Source organism: Netta rufina, assembly GCF_964035555.1.
Source record: "Netta rufina genome assembly, chromosome: 3".
NCBI lineage: Eukaryota > Metazoa > Chordata > Aves > Anseriformes > Anatidae > Netta > Netta rufina.
The window spans coordinates 51,109,267-51,127,511 of record NC_140125.1 but is presented as its reverse complement, the minus strand read 5'-3'; the positions used below and the strand labels follow the sequence as shown (position 1 = coordinate 51,127,511).

The 18,245-nt window shown below is 37.6% G+C and overlaps 1 protein-coding gene across 3 annotated transcripts in view; it reads right to left on the bottom strand.

Moving 5' to 3' along the window:
• UTRN (utrophin) overlaps positions 1-18,245 on the bottom strand; it is a gene marked incomplete at its 5' end in the record, with an annotated part of 369,309 nt that overhangs the window by 97,959 nt on the left and 253,105 nt on the right. The gene's annotated exons all lie outside the window — the stretch shown is intronic.

Here is an 18,245-nt window from a genome sequence, read left to right as displayed (position 1 = left end):
ACTTTGATTTCCAGTGATTACGATTTTTTTTAAAGGGTTAAGTGTAACCATACTCATGCAACAAACAAAAAATCAAGAGCAGACAGCTATAACATTTCTTACAAAGCATTTTCTTCCATTCATTTTTTCAGTATAAATCAATCTCAACTAGAAAGAAATTGGTTTGCATGATTTGTTTGTATTACTTCCTACAAGTATAAGCACAAATGAAGATACTTTAAATATTATTAAAACACTCTGCTTAATATCTTCCAACATTTTTTTAAATCTGTAATTACAAAATCAAGGTTTATTTTGCTGACACAGTCTGCTCAGTCCTCTCTCAAGAAAAGCAGTCAACCAGTGTTCACAATGTTATATAACAAGAAAAAAGCTTTTCACTAGAGAAAATAGTTTCTCATGGAAAATAAGGGCAGACAGAAGAAAAGAGTTCTTTTCTCCTGATTCCTCCATATGGTGTAAGAGTTAACTTTGTTATCCTTTCAAAGGATAACTTATAAGTTATCTTTGATACCATGAACCATGACTGTCTTCTCTAAGACAAGCCCTTCTCTACTTTTTCTGCTCACCTTTCTCTACTTTCCTACGTGACTTGTTTACAAATTTAGCATTTTCACTTCCCTGATTGCAATTATTTGTTTAGAGATTATTTGAATTGGGGGGATTTGCCTCTCGAAGCATCGATTCTCTGTCGCCTCGCCTTCCAACATTCCTGGCATTGGAGCTGTCCAAATTGAGGTTGATAACAAAGAGACTTTAAGACTATCATGACAATGAACGACCTACAGACTTGGGTCCACATAGCTCATCAACTCTAAATCATCTGTGGCATTCCTGGTCACTAATACAGCTTGACAATGGAATCTTTATACATCAAAGAAACTTTGTGTATGAAATACTAATATTGAAATAATTTTGTAGAAAATAACATATTAAGCACAGTACAGATTTCTTAACATTATAGTATATTATTTTATGCTACAAATGTAAAAAGTAGTTTCAGAACAGCCACTCAGACTTGCATTGCTTTAGTCCCTATTTCTTCAGCAATACTCTATTTTCCCTTTCTTTCTTTCTGCAAGTAAACAAGAACAGCAATAAGAGAGCATGATGCAAGAATAATCAGATATATCAATAATACTCTCTTGTTCTTCCAGGCAAACCTCTCTGCAACAGAGCAAAAAAGAAATCCACTTATAAATCTAATCTCTAGCTCAAATATCATCTTTCTTGAGTGGACTGAAGAAAGATTTCATTGGAAAAATCAGATCTACAGGAATACTACAGAGTAAAAATAAGTCATAAAAAAGCCAGCAAGTAAGAAAGGCTGCAATACTGAATTTTATTATTGTATTAAAGATTTCTTTAAAATAATAAATGCAATCATGTATTTGGGTGTTTTATTTAGTTTTGCAAAGATACCTCCCCAATGGCTACTCAGAATGCACGCACTTATTTCAGCATAGAAGTATATCACTGTGTCCCTGGGTGTCTTACTTGGCATTAAGGACTAAAACAGTTAAAGCACTCGTATTACTTTGAGTGGTACACAGAATTTGGAAGAGGGAGAAACTCTTCCCCTTTAGCTAGCTATACTTTAGATGGAGAAAATCAGGAGAAAATTAATACTAACTTTTTTTTTTTTTTAATACATTAAATAATAAATGAAGGCATGGCAAGATGCTTTCAAGGCTGAAGACAGGCATCTCAAGACTTGCCACTGAAGCTGAGCACTAATAAGGTAAGCACATGGATGGAAATATTTTTGGAGAGCTATGTTGAATACGCAGCTGTGAACACAAAATTAAAAAGTGAACTCCAAGCACATTGGTACAATTAGTTTTTCTACATGTGATACTTGCATTTATAAAAGTATAATGACATTTTGAAGCCACATTGGTCACATGAAGAGGGGCTGTATGCAACTTTGGCAGTAATTCATGTCAACATATTTCATGCTATGATTCTAAAATATATAATTACTGTATGCTTTAGGTAGTGGATAAAATGCAAGCTTTACTTCCCTTAGGGAAAGACTGGTGACAGATTACCAAGTCAAATATCTACGCTTCCAACAGCTTTATTGCATTCATTTTTAAATTCATTCTTATGTTCTAAGTAAAGCAGGAAATGAATTTTTCACTCCTGGAGAAACAAACACTAGTTTTATTAGTTTTTCATTCTTACAAAAGAATAAAAACAAACAAACAAAAAACGAAACAGAAGCCTAGAATCTGATGTGCTGATGAAGTGTTGACATAGTTTTCAGAACTGACCTTAAATACTACTATTCAAGAATAATAATTAAAATAAAATTCAAGAATAATAATTAAAATAATTATTATAATAATAATTAAAAAAATCCTCCTCTTAATCTCGAAAGAATTCTTCTACTGATAAACAGGGGCTGACAAAACTACTCTCTTGAGCAACTGCAACAGTGCTGCGGCATTCATTTTGCAAGCATGAGGGAGATCCTTCAGGCCATTTGACTGACAGAATAACTCAAGAACCGACCACACACCATCCTTCTGCCATCTACCATTGATTCCCTTAGGGGAGAAAACCACAAAGTGTTATATACCTGATTTATAACCATTATTAGTCATTGATTTAGTCTCCACTTTGATTTGTTCCCCTCTCAGTAACTGGGAAATGCATGCTTTTCACATTATAACTTCAGAATCTATATGCCATTTACTCTGTTGTAAATCTAATCTGTTTGTCCTCTCTTAATTATAGATGCTTATGATTTCTAACATAGAAAGGAACTCTTCTTACAAGCCAACATTTTCTGACTTACTGCCTCGATTTTGGAATTTGCCTAAATCATGGCCTTCTAAGATTTCTGTTGCAAATACTTTGTAACGTAAGACTCTCCTGAACGTAAGACACTCCTGAAAAAAAATGCGAGCAAAACTTTTGCTACTCATGAATTTTTACAGAGTTTAGTGTACCCAGTAAGTGTGTATTTCCTTCAATTGTCATAAAATCATATTTCAAGCATAGTAAATTACACACTGTTGATTTACAGCCTCTTTTTTCCTCTTTCTAATGGTACAGGCTTGTACAGAGTAATTCGAGGAGCAGACCAGCTTAACAGCTCCAACAGATGAAGACAAAGCTAATTTCAAAAAAACACATGGGGTATTTCTTAAAAACAGAAGATATTTAAATCAGATCCCATTATGCACTCCTTCAAGGAAGACGCATGTTACTGTAACTTGTCTCTGGTTATCGCGCTGTAGCTTTATGTGCCTATCAGCAGCTCCCGTAGCATTTAATTACTTAGTCATCTTTACTCTGCACCAGGTGCTTGAAAAGCTTCTGTTACTTGTATACACTAAAATGAAATGGAAAAATCGTCCATGGCATATGGCAGGAGAGGGAGAATAAGTGGGATAATTGAGAAAACTCGGAGACAAGGTTGTTTACAAAGATCACACAGAGATCAAGGTTATGACAGAGTCTCTGCCATCTGTTTGCATCATTAAAGAATCAACTAGAAAGACACAATAAGCATAACACTTAAAAGCTGCTCCTTCGTGGCAGACACTATTTAATATAACACACGTATAAAATTTCAGAAGGCGGTATTTTGGTCTCTGGATACATCTCCATGTGAAAATCAATTTTATAACACATCTGCTGCAGCTGATATAGAATGCATTTATAAAGAATGCTTTCTAGAATAATATTTGAGACAGTGCATCTTACCATGCACTTGTCTGTTATTACTTAATCTACAGGGCAAGAGAAAGAAAGAGACAAATGGTGCATAATGTACAACCATTAATACCCAGAGATACCTAGAGGCATCTGCAGCATACAGGGCTCTGTAGATGAGACCCCATCCTATGTATTCAGGTGATGGGTGAGAACAGTGACCAACACCAGAATAAGGAAAGGAAGGCAAAGATCACAGGCAAAAGCACAGAAAGCTGTTTGCCTCAGTAATTAACGCATCTTGATTATTTCAGATTCACTTTTTTAAATGGAAGAATCTCAAATTCACTTTTAAAGTTTGGAGGAATATCCCACATCATGTGCAAAAGGCTTCTTAGAAAGGGCCAAAGGCAAGTGAGCAGTGAAGACTGCAGGGTGTCCGCACATGGTGAAACAAAATCAACAGGAATATACGAGCACAGATGTGGGCAAAAGAGAAAATTATACTATGCATACTGATAATCTTTTACCAGAAGGCCAAGAAATGTTAGCTTACTTTAGACTTCCTCCTTGGTTTCTCAAAAATTATGCTTCAAGTCAGAAATAGGGGTTTTTCTTCACTGAGACTATTCAGCCCTTGAAAATTTCTCTTCCCACTCCCGTCTACCGATGAGAGGATGTGCTCATGGCTATGCATTGAAAGTATCACCCACCCCTGTGTGTACTTTTATAGAAATGCATTACTTGAAATAAGTATCTATAACGAGTTTTTAAACAAAGAGCTTTATGGTAGCACAGCCTAAAGCCAAAGATGGAGAGCTAAAGATGCGTTACATCATCTGCTGTTCAGACTTACAGAAGCATCACTTTTTAAAAACTAATAATCTCAAACTGTGTCTGTGTGCTGACACCTTAGTTAAGAAAAGGTAACTGACTTCCTTCTGAACTTGTTAAAAGTAGTTCAAAAGTGGTAAGGCTATTTTCTTCGTTTTCCCTCAACAGCTTTTTAAAAGAAAGAAAAATGACATTTTGAAGCCCTTTGGAAAGTTTTCCACTTAAAATAACCTTGCAAATAAAAGGACTCATTTGGGCACTAGAAAAGAATCTGACGTTATATTGTGATGACAGAGGAAAGCTTGATTTTAATACATTACACTAGAAAGGACATTTAGAAGCATTTCTTGAATTAAAAAGCATGAGGTCACACTTTTTCTTAAGAAGCAAAATAAAATAAAAATGGATTTTCACAGAGTTAATGATTTGCCAGTTGTTAAAGAGAACCTCTCTTCCTTTTGTGAAGGAAGAACTGCTGCACGTCCTGCATTCCCTTGAGGTGCTACCGGAGCTAAAATCAACTAGAGGTGAAGGAAGACGCTGCTTAATTGAGCAGAGGTTACAAAAAATAAGGCATAATGATGTTCATTAATGTCTTCCAGCACCAGTAATGTTACATAACTGGAGTTTTTATTTCCTAGCCCACTGAGACACAACTTCATTATTTGTGTTTCTGGGTCAATGATAACCAAGCCTTGGCTACCCTGACAAGTTTGGAGGGCTTTACAGAATGAAGCTGTAGGTACTGCAAAGTGTGGGATGCTTGTAACTATCTGATTTAGAACTGTGTTGGAAAAAAACACACTGTAAACCACTCAGCTGTGGTCTTCAGAACAGATTTTTGAAAATTTTATGATTGTTGTTCTTTACACAAAAGTTATTTGAAGAGATAAAAATCTGTGTTCATACGAATTCCCAGTTGAATGATCTTTTCAAACCTTCAGAATGATATCATATGCTGTTAGGATTTCTCAGAAAAAAAGCCTTTTTTATACCTCTCCTCCTTCTAGTTCAGGAAAGCCATTTTAGAATATTTAATTCATACTTTACTTTTTGCTGCACAAAGAGAGGGTTCCCCTTTCTAAGACTAAGCTTCCTCCCTTATCAATTACAATATTGATTCAGGGCTTTTTAAGGGACAGCAAACTGGTTTTCTTTCATAATTACATGCTCTAGCATTGTAATGAGCAAAGCAAGCCAAGTATTGTATAAATCAAACTTGCTACAGTACAATACTTCTTTTACTCATTGAGCTAGCTTCTAAGCTAACTCGGTGTATTTTGGTCTGAAGCCATTATAAAACCATAGCTAAAAAAGGGCAGAAGAATCATTAAATTTGATGGCTCATAAAAATACATAAAAGAAATAGATGAAAAAAGGATCATTTTACATTGCTATACACAGGAAAAAAAATATTTTAAATGGTGGTGTTAAAAAAAATACCCATTTAATGTACCTTATCAGGATTTCATGTAGGAATTCATTGCACCCTACAGACAGCAAAAGCACATGAGTCAGAGTGCGGAGTCTGACAGAGACAAAAAGAGAAACTCTTGAAGCTTTCTACTGTTTGGGTGATGGGAAAAAGTATTTACTTTTACACAACAGCAATAATCATACTGCCAGCAGTGGAACCAATTTCCAAATGCCAAACTGCTTGTAAGTACACATTCAGTTTTACATCAAAGGACTACAATGTGCTTTTCGTGAAGGAAAATTAATCCCACCAACCTTTACTATGGAAACATGACAGCCATCCTGTATCAACAACCTTGAAAGACTCGGATATTTTTTTCTTTAAATCTTAAAGGAAAGTCTGGACTATGTTTGAAGGGCAGAAGAGAAATGAGCATAACAACTCGACTTTGGATCTTTCCTAAAGAAGATTACACAGTTCATGCTAAAGTGATTAACCATGACAAACCAGCAAGTTGTGATGCTAACACACGCTTGCTTTTAACCATTGCAGGTGATCAAATGCTCCATTTTAGATCAGATCCGAATAACAGCACTTCAACAGTGAAATACATGAGGCCTAGGTTCGAAATATATTTGAGAAAAAAATGGCATCTATGGCATCTGTGTGGTCTGTGAATACTTCCTCTGCCCCCCTCCCCCTCCTTTTTTTTTTTTTTTTTTTTTTACACCTACATCTGTTAAATTAATTCACTGTGCCCTAATCCTGATTAATTACAAAACCCTAATATACTCAATGAGACCACAAAAACCCTTCAGCGGTCACTATCCCAACACACTCGATGCCAGCCAGGTAGCAAGTGTCGCCCACTGCTGATGAAGAGCAGCTCATCAGTGCTGATGTCCTCCTTACTCCCGAGAAGGCACACCTCAGCACCAACCCACAAGGTAAGGAAAACGGAACCACAGGTGGAAATCTGGCTGAACAACACCAGCTCCCTCAGCTGCTCTTCCTAAGACTTGTTCTCCAGACCCCTCACCAGCTTTGTTGCCCTTCTCCGGACTCACTCAAGCACCTCGATGTCCTTCTTGTAGTGAGGGGCCCAAAACTGAACACAGTACTTGAGGTACGGACTCACCAGAGCCGAGTACAGGGGGAAAATCACTTCCCATATTTACCTCTGGTCTGTACAGGGATCAAACCCACAACCTTGGCATTATTAGCACCACACTAACCAACTGAGCTAACCAGCCCTGCTAAAAGAAACTCACATAAGCCTCTGTGGCCAGGGCTCGAGCCCATGGCCCCAGCAATACTTCAGAGGGGGGTGAGAGCTGCAAGCCACCAGGCTACCACTGGCTCTTCATAATAACCAGCAGACTTTAAACACAAGTGCATGATTGAGAAGTTCTGGACAGCCCTTTAGAAAAATAACACTTAAACTGACCAAGAAAAAAAATCTATGCAGGAAACCCCAACAATCTCCTCTGTCCTCCAGCCTCTTTTTAGGAAAATGTGTTGCCCTTCGTTAGCATCACATGTAATCCAAGGGATGATGACAAAAGGCCAACCATTTGTCCAAGAAGAAAATAATCCACAACTTCTAGCTTTTTTTTTTTTTTTTTTTTTTTTTGGATACAGAAGCAACTTTATCCTATCTGTCTGTGAACAGCAGTGATTTTTTTTTTTTTAACTAAAGTTTGTTTTGAAGAAAAAAGTTTCACCAACAATGACACTTTAGGTATATGTGCCGAAAGAAATAACATCAGACTTTCTGCCATTTGATGTGAAAGGTGGAGAGGGGATATACCATTCCTACCAACATAATACTTTAATATTGGCAGCGTATACAAACTGAAAGCATCTTCCTACAGAGTAGGAAACAAAAGTGATTTGAGAATACTTGTACAATCAGCATGAAAATTGTCAGCAATTCTTAAGACATTTCTCCATTCTCTAATTATATGGAATTAGACTAAATTCCACTGTATACATAACTCTAGGGCAAATGTATCATGTTTCATGAAGAATCCAACTTCAAATTACAAAAGATTTACCACAGGCATTCACGTACATTTGTGACTGGAAGATGATAGGATGATAGATGATAGGAAGAGAAATGACCCCCTCTAATTCTTCCTTTTTTATATTTTTACTTTTTTTTTTTTTTTTCATTTTTTTTAGCCTGTACCCTCAGTCTCTGCTACTCTGTCAGAAGCAGGTTATAAGAAAGTAAGACAGTTATGACTGAACCAGAATCTTTATTCTAAAACGCACAATAGCTGTTCTCCAGACAAAGAGGACTGACCCTAAGCAATCAGTAAGCAAAAATGCAATGTTGTTTTAAATTGTCTGCCAAAAAAGGCAAAACTCATAGCAAAACAGCATTGTAGAATGCCAAATAAAGCACAGCAGTATTTCAAAGGCATTTTAAGACATTATACTCTCTAAAATCAACCTTTAAGATGAGGCAATGTATCGTCAAAATAAAGATCTTTCCATTTCAGATTGAACTGTTTTATATACCTATTTACAAAACAGAATCTACATCTCTTCCTCATACAAAGTTTAACCTCCTTTGAAGAAGCAAAGGAACTGTGTGTCCTCTATGCTAACTCTAATTAGTTTCAAATGGGGAAACTGCAATGCAAAACAGAACAGCGCAGCTTTGGACAAGTTTTACTACTGAGTTACATAAAAACCCAAGCAAGATTATAGTGGAAACACTGACAGTCAGTCAAATTTGTCTCCTCTTTATGAGTAGCAACTGGTATAACTTCTGCTGTTTATACCAGAAAATATTCCAAGGGAAATGCAGGGGAGGGACAAAGCATGAGGAAAAAAAATATTTTTAAATGCTTCCTAACCAAGCAATGCCTTCAGCCTGACACAAGACACGTAAAACATCTGCTGTGTATTAAGTGATTACTCAATTTCACAGCAGCGCTCAAATATTCTGTTAGCACTAGTGACCACACAACATCTGCAGCATCTTGCACCATTTCCCTGCACAGTGCAATAGCAACCGACCAGCTACCTCTTCAATAGGAAGACAAATTCTTCCCCTTTCTTTGCTAGCCAGCAACAGACAGACCTGGGTTCGCTTAGTCTTTATTTCTACTGAGCACTGATGAACTGGCAGTGTTAACAGACCATCAGATACTGGCTTCAAACTGGGATAATACCACGAACAAGTTGGGTGCTGCACTGCTGTTCTTGAGACCAGCCTTAAACTCAAGTCTTCTTTTCTTCCTTTCGAGGGATTAAAATTTCTTCTGTGTTTCTTCAGATAAAAATCAATGAGAAAAGATCTATTCTGCATGGTCTCATAAGCTACTTTACTAATAAGTGGTACCTCTTACATTACTGCTGAGGTCTTGAAAAAGACTTAGTATCTGCAGTTCACACTCCAGACATTCAGAAAGAACGTTACAGCATGCAGCCTTATGAATATTTGTTCGGTGCAAGAAGACAGGAAGCATTTTCATTGTGAACATGCCAATGTCTCAAATATGCAAGAGGTTTCCTGTAACATCAGCCTCTTCAGTGCAAGTGCACATCAGGGTCCTTGACGATGAATTGCTATCATCAAAAAAAAATGGGCTGTACAACATGATGTCATCTATGAATTATAAATAACCAGAAAAGTGAGATCACTGCAAGAAGTCTCAGCTGAGCATCTCCCGTCTGACAGCTGTGTAAGGGGAGAAATATTCTCCTCTGCGGGAGGAAGCACAGGCACGAGAGCTCTGTTAAAACTTGGGCATCAGCAACCAAATGCTAGGGACCAGCTACAAGTTGGCACTACCACTAATGTTTCTGTCCTGGTTTCTGGGTTCAGTTGTGTGCGTGTGCATCCATGCATACACGACAGGGGACTGCTACTGGAAATCCTTTCAGAAGCAGAAATCCTGTCAAAGCTAATTACTCCTCTTTCTCAGGGACAGTCACTTTGCTTTCTCTTCAGAAACAAATGGGTTAGACAGACACCTGAATAATTACTGAAAAATCAACACTGGGACTGTCCTCTGCTGCTGGATTCCCCCTTTGCAGCAGAATACCAGGGAGTCAGGGACAGGCAGCAGCAGAGTAACTACACTGGCTCAGAACAAAGTCCTGTCTCCAGGACCAGCTGCAGAAGTCACTTCAAACAAAAGATACTCAAAGTAGGAGTAAGTGCCTCAAAATTATCACCCAGAGCTCAACCCAGAAAGCCTTCCCCTGTCAAACTTCAATTCCTTTCTGTGCTTGCAGCATGATCTATTAATGTTTTGTATTAAATGCTCCCCTCTCCTTAATCCCCTAAGCATTTATCTCAGTTATTTTACATCACCAAGATCTAATTCCCTCCCAAAACTCTGCTTCTTTGTTATAGCTTCCTCTTTTCAAAACTATCTGAACAGAGAGTCTTTGTAAAGCTTATCACAGAATCACACAGAATCACAGAATTTCTAGGTTGGAAGAGACCTCAAGGTCATCGAGTCCAACCTCCAACCTAACGCTAACAGCCCTCCACTAAACCATATCCCTAAGCTCTACATCTAAACGTCTTTTGAAGTATGCCACATAGTTAATTACTGTGACCTGACAGATTACATAGCAGCCCTGATTTTGGTTCTTTCTCAAAAATTTAGTCTCTGGATCACTTGCAAGGATTTCCAGTATCTGCTCAGTATGAAGAAGTGACTTTAAAACCAAACACTTAAAAAAAAAAAAAAAAAAAAAAAAAAAAAAAAAAAAAAAAAGCAGTATTTGAGATGGGAAGCATTCTACTTCAGACAAATTACTAATTTTAATAGATCAGGCATGTGTGGGAGAGATATGAGGAAGGATGACCTTAAGGGCAAAAACATAGTGTCCCCCTGGTTACACACCTCTTCAGCTGGTTCTAGTTGCCATCAAAAGATGCAAAAAAAAAAAAAAAAAAACCAACTTGCAACCACACGCAATAATCTGCACCACTCTAGTAGTTCCACTTCTGCAACCTAAACTTGTCGAGCACAGCCACCTTGCTAGGCCTCTGGATTTCTAAGCAGGTGATTAACAATGTCTCATAATAACTACAGAAAACCCACCTGGACCTGTAAATTAAACTAAGCAGATAACCAAAATAGAAACTAGTTACATGAAAAAAATATCTGCTTTCAATCAACCCTACCCAATGAGATGCTACAAACAACACTGCTGGGCATTCAGTATACATACATTAATTAATAACCATTGGGTAAACCGGATTGAAATTTGTCAGTGTTTTGCAAATTGTGTTAAATCATCCAATTACAGGGTCACACCCTCCTACAGACCAACAGACTTTGCTATCTCATCATTTTAACTTAATCTTGTTATATGGAGCCTTACTGCAAATGCTGTCATTAACCACTTTTTGGAGGATTACAAGTGGTTTTCTATTCATGAGAAAGAAATCATTTAATATAACAGACACTAATTTGGGGTCAATTACTGGAAGAAATGAGTACTTACAAGCTTTCTTTCATGATGCAAGGCAATGTGAAGTTAACTCACTTACACAAGTACTTTCGCCCAGAAAGCAGGCACAAATCACAGTATTTCTATTAGTTATACTCACTTCATTTTCTTTCTCTGCTTTGTTTCTCCAGTATGAGAAGGTGGGTTTTTTTTGTTTGCTTAAAAAACTATTCAGACAAAGCATTGGCATATCTTCCATGTAGTAAAACCAAAAGTCTAAAACAGAATTACTTTTTTTCTTTAGAATCTATGAACTTGAAATAATAAACTATTTTTCATAAAGAAGCATAAAATACATAAAAACAGAATCTTATTTTCAGTCCCAAATACTCAGAAACAAGCTGCATGCCATGGCAAAGTTACCTAGCAAAGGTATGAAGAGAAACAGGAAAAAGAGTGAAATGCTTAAAACGAAAAGTGAATTTATTTATTTTTTGGTGGCTGGATGCTCTTAACAACATTCTCCCATCCCTACAGCAATATTTCCAAGAGATGTATGCATTAGCTCAAAGCCATTAAAAAAAAATACTAAACATGCAAATCCGGTGCAGCACGATACCTATCCATTGATCCCTTACCCCTGAGAACCTTCATGAAATATGTACAGCACGAATACGGATATTAAAAGCACTAAAGGAGTTGCAGTTATTTATTTTATTTATACTGTATGTAGTAATGTAGTGTTCTAACTTCTGTGCTTGTAACTCAGAAAAGAAGTAATTACTTTCTTAGGAATCTCTTTACATTTACTTCCAGCTATAATCAAAATCTGGCAAGCATGTTTAGTTGCTCTATAGAGATTTTTAGAGCACATGCATCATCGTATACCTGAACAGTTTCCAGGACAGCATTAAGTAATATGATTCACATCTGCCTTGTGTTTGTTCTTTCATTTACTCTCCAGTGAAAAAAGTTCAGTAAATATCAGTTTTACATAACATGGGTTTTTGTTTGTTCGTAGATACTGTGTTGTGTTTACTACCAGCCATTCCTTCACGCACATTTACTTCACAGTTTTAGATCCAGTGTTGAGATAAATAATTCTGCTCCTGTCTGTGCTGCTGCACCACCACCACGAGAAACATAAATTGGAAGACTTGAGTGAAGAAAGGGTTTGAATAACTGGAGCTAAATTATGCTCACCAGACTAAGAATCTCTTAGCAGCCAGAAATGTCAGAAGGCATTAGCTGCATGCTGATACAGAAGAGCACAAGATCATAAGAAAACCACCCCAAACAAGGCTGACCTATTGGAAATGAGTAATTTAAACCAAGCATGACTGCCTTGTAGCTTCAGACTCCTCGGCACGTCTCTCTCTGCCCATATGCATCACCTCCTCTCTGCTCATCTCTGTCCGCTGCATTCAAGGTCTGAGCTATCTCAGAGTATCACAAATACAGCATGACAGAGAAAACTGCAGATCACTTGCACATCACTGGTGTTGGAGAAGATGCTGCTCGGTCGGTTCCTGTAGTGCCTCTGTGCAGAGCAAAGCACTGCTGCAGGATTGTCTCACCTTCGTGGAATGGCAAAACAAAACTAGGTGCTGAACATCAGAGATGTAGTTTTTAAGGAACAACTTCTTGGCCTCCCTTCTTCAATAAGGGCAGTGCCATCATAGCACATTGCTGGGCACCTCTACCAACACTCACAGAAGAAAAGCTGTAGCAGATTTTAGGGCTTTTCTTTCTTAAGCAGTAAGAGTTAGACTTGGATATTTATTATTGCAAATAATGGTTCATCTTTTAGCCCAGTTTCTCAGCACAGCCCTTCTTTGGCACAGAAGACTGGACATAAATTAAGTATGCACATCTCTATAAGCACCTTTTCAGATAGCTTCTATCTATATATGTCCAGAGTTGATCATCTCAGTGCTGGCAAAGTAATAGTTTCATTTTAATTACATGTAATATCAAGGCTGCAAACTGACAATCAGAAAGTCAAAGTGTGACTACAGCCTTGATGCAGTGTCAATGATAGTCTGATCATAATCTTTCCCTCCCCACAATGTTAGTCAAATGCAGTTAATAGAAGGGTTTGTTCTAAATTTCTTTTTTTCTTCTTCTTCTTCCTTATTACTCAGAGAACAATCCAAACACATCCATAAGATAGAATGGGTGAAAATCATAGCATTTCAATTTTGTGGACTTATGTACATTTAAGATTTGCTTTTCTGAAACATTCCTTTCAAAGACCATGAAAGATAACAAAAACATTCTGAGTATGAATATGGAATAAAAGGCAGAACGATGAAGCACCAGTGCCATAAAGGAAGTTTCTGAGTTGGGGAATGAAAAAAAAAATCCCAATACTTGGCTTACCTGGGCACAAGTAGCTTTACGTGCCACACTCCCAGCTTCTCACAAATGGGACTATACTAAACTCAGACATGGGAGCACCAGATTTCAGATTACTTCTGCATAGGAGCCATCCTCCTCCTCACAGCAAGCAAATGAACTAAATGAACTAAACTGAGTTCTAAGCACACCAACATAAAGCAGCGTGAAAAGTGCCGAAGTTTGTTTATGATGTAAGAGCAATAAAACCGCTGACAGTCACACCTCTGCATGGGCTCATTTCACCTATTTGAAAAATGTGTTTGTCACTAGCGTAAGTATCTTTGCTGCACTGCTGGATGCATGTACCCTATCTGTTATGTATGAAAGGCAAATGGAAAGAGTTTGATCATCAGGAACTCACAGAGAACGGAGAACTAAGAGACTGAAATACTCATGAATAAGGGAAAAATACTTCTGCTAGCAGGATGCTGTTCCCTCTTCGGTTTGGATGCAGGACCTCACAGCTGTGTTTAAAATGTCAGCAGCACAAAGCTTTACAGATCTGCCTCACCACTGGAAAGTCTGTCATACTCTCAGTGCTTCTGCTGCCTCCTACTCGCACACTGCCCTTGGGAGGAAGCCTGCTGTGTGGGCTTGGTGTGCACGTCCACAGACAGCGGTCGCTTTGTGGCTCTGGGAGCAGTCACAGCAGTAAAGCTGAGCTTGCCGATGCTGATCATGCTTTACAAAAAACTACTGTGTAAGGCTGTGTATGTCTCCATTTGACTTTTAAAAGCCCCCTAAGGCCTCATGTAATGAATCCAACAAATAAATCTTTCAACTCAATCCATAAGAGCAGTACGAGGACCAGAAACAGTTTCTGGATGCAGTCAAGTCCCTCACAGAGCAGGGCAATGGCATGGTGTCTGCTGGCCCAAGGAGAAGAAAATTACTCAGAGACCTACCTAGGGGTGAAGCTCCACTTCAAGTTTCTTAAGTGCAGGTTAGCAGTGCTAGCTGACAAAGAGCCATCAAACCTTAGTGAGACACCAGGAATTCAACTATGAGAAAACATGCCAAAACTAAGAAACCGATTATGTATTTTGCCACCTTGAGTTCCAGGAGACTGAAGAAGGACATCACTCAGCTAATCCAGTCTCAGACCAAATGCCAGTTCAAGTGCACTTAACAAGGATATTATGAGCATGCTCACTCCTCCCTCCAGGGCTAGAGGTGCATTTTAAGGGACTTCACTGCTATATGCAGCTCTTCTTAGCTTTGTGTTTTTCTCCCTCTTCCCTCACTTTTGTTTTTAAATTCCAGACTGTTATAATTTGTAAACACAGCCTTACATTTACACACAAGTGCAAACTCCAGTTAATGCCTTTCCCTAAAGTAAGAATCCCTAAAAAATCCTGAAACCCTGTGTGCATTTGCAATGTCCCCTCTATCCACTTATGTAATGCTCTGAGCAGCCTCCTTCAGCCTTTTCTTTCTCCAACAGCTTAAAAGACCATTGCCAGATTTTACAATGTCAAAGAAAAAGCAAATTAAAATGTTATTTTTCTATCAATTCACAGACACTTGTGCCAAGTAACCAGATAGTGCTTTTACCAGCTACACTTACTTTTTGTCTCAACCTTGAAATAATTTGCAGTTTGGAGTTAAATTCTCTCTCAGACTTAAAATTTAAATATTGAAGTAGAACTCTCAGAGTCTTGTGATGAATATACATCTCCCTTCTCTGTGTATTTAATTAGAAAAATACATAGAAATGAACTTTTGAAAGTGCTGTTCATAATGACTCAGCAGATCAATATGAGAAAGCTAAGCACTACCTGTTTTAATGACTCAAGCCTAAAAGCTTCCTAAATCCTCACAATTAAAAGAACTATATATTGTACAAAGTTCTCATTCATTTTTATTCATACTGAAAAGCCGCCAGAATTACTAAGTACCCAACTCTAGAGAAGAAAATAAATCTATGAGAAGGTACTACTTCTGAAATACAATATTTAACTCCTCAGTAATCATTTTTACTCCCAGTTTAGAGGGTAGTGAGACATTGCTGCAGCATGGAGGAAGAAGAAAAAGGTTATTCTAAGTCTACTTTTCAATCGGGACTCATTTCTGTATCAGGCACGGCGGCTCCTGAAAGCTCAGATACCTGGCATGACGGCATACATCAACCACAGCACTGATAGCAGTGAGAAATGCCGCACAGCCGCTCTCTGCTTTGAAACTCCAGATGGAAAATCACAAAAAAAGCACAGGACACAACTGCCAGACATCATCAATCATTATTTAAAAATTACAGCAGCACCACCACATATATTTGATGCTAACATCTTTTCACATCAGTCTTCCTTTTTCTTATTCATGGCATGAAATTGTTACATTTTTCACATTTTTTCAGATGGAGTGCTTCATCCCTGCCTAGCATCCAATCCATTTAAGGCTGCAAATCCTTACACAAACTCGTAGGCTATCTCCTTTGAGGCACGTTCATCCCTCAAAAAGGAGATGGAATTGCAAAATAGAAAACACGCAAATTATTGCTACCTAAAAAAAAATTAAAAAAAAAAAAAAATCATATCAGATTAATTCCAAGGTGGTAAAATATAAACTTTACAAAGTATAGAAGGGGAAACAATATAAGTAAATAAAAATGATCAAAATAATAAATAAAACTATAATGAAGAATAAAAAATAAATGACCCAAAGTAATATTTAACTGGAAAATGATGCACTTGTTTCAGTAATGTCCTTAAAACCATCTCCTTTACTATTCTCTCATCAGTTACTATTAATCCTAAATTCTTGCTGACCTGTTTCATTGACTTAATGAAAATGTACCACTAGATGTAATGATGTGATTGAATCAGTAAAGTCTCTGTTGGTAGAGAAAATTTTAATTTACACCCAAGTGAATCACACATTTATAATAGCATATATTTTTACCGACTGCATGAAAATCTTAAGCATGGTCCTTTCACTGATCAAGATATTATACTTAGGATCTCTGACATTCTTCAAGTTGCAAACCAGCTGCTTCAAGGGGAGAGGAAGTCATAGTGTCATTCATTGTCTCAGGATTTATCAACTGAAAACTTAGTAGTATAGAAGAAATGTATAAACTCAAAAAAGTGAAAATAAATATAAGAAAGTTTACCTAATGATTTATGGCTTTAGTTTACTTTTCTAAAACTTATAAAACAACTTGTTTGCAAAAGCAAAATTGCCAGTGACAACATTATGAAACTAATCGGAAAATATAGTTTTATTGTGTTAGACCATCAAGCACTGGCACAAATCATTTTTTCTATTTACACATTCATTTAACAAGGAAGATGAAAATTGTAGTTTAAAATATATTAGCATCAGCAACTATTAAAAATAGCTCTTTGATGAGACCTTTAGAATATTCTTCCTTTGTCTGGGCTGTGCCCACTCATTTAATAACAGCCCACACCAGGTAGAAGGCCAATAAACCCATGTGGCTTCCTATGTGCACCTCACATCTGTCCTGCAGAGACATAGGGGTTACAATAGGGGCACCCGACAGACAGCCATCCGTCATTAGCTCCATCACGTTGTATCTGATGACCGCAAAGTACAGCTACGGCTGCCCTTCATTTGCTGAGGGACCAGAAGAGGCTGCTCACGCCACATGTTACCATACACATAACTACTGGGGCAGAGCAGGCTACAAAGCCTTCCCAGCCCGTGAGCACACAGCACTTGCAAGCACTTTAGAAAACAGCTGCTTCGCCATCAGTCCTGACATAATGTTACATCATCATTAAGCAACCAAATAGGAAGGACCTTCAAGAAATCCTTGCTTTTGTACAGGATGCTTTTAAAGTATCCTGACACTTTACAGGGGAGTAAATTAGGCAGTGGGCAACCAAGCACGTGAGATAGCTGGTTGGTAATGAATAGGCGATTATGAGGACAACACCATGCTCTTTATAGAAAGGGAAGCCAAAAAAAAAAAAAAAAAAAAAACACCATACAAATAAAATACATAAATAAAACCACACTGCCCAAACCCCAAAACACCTAAATCCAAAAACAGAAGCAAGAGCCACCTTGAAACCAAATTAAAGTGCACTCAATAGCGTTCAGTAAAACATCTATTAAAAAAAACTGCTCACAGTAAATCTGTAAGGAATGTCTGATACATTGCAGATCTATCAGGCCCTGAACTCGTACCTAACTGCAGATGCTCAGACAACCATGAGTCTTCTCTGATATGGACAACGCACTGACAATACCTTAAGTGATGCCAGAAAAGGAAATTATGGCACTGGCCCCATAATACAAGGACACAGGTTCCAAATCTGATTACAAGAAACAAACAAAACTTACCTTCTTTTCCCCATAACAACCAACCAGCTTGCATAAATATTATTCTCCACTGAAGAGTTTAAAACTCATTTTTAAAGTTAATGACGTTGGTCATACTTTTTCATTATTTGGTGATTACTGAAACTTTCCCCACACAGTTATCCGCCAGATTAAAAAGTCATCTGCTAAAAAGAAGCAGACTGCACATCTA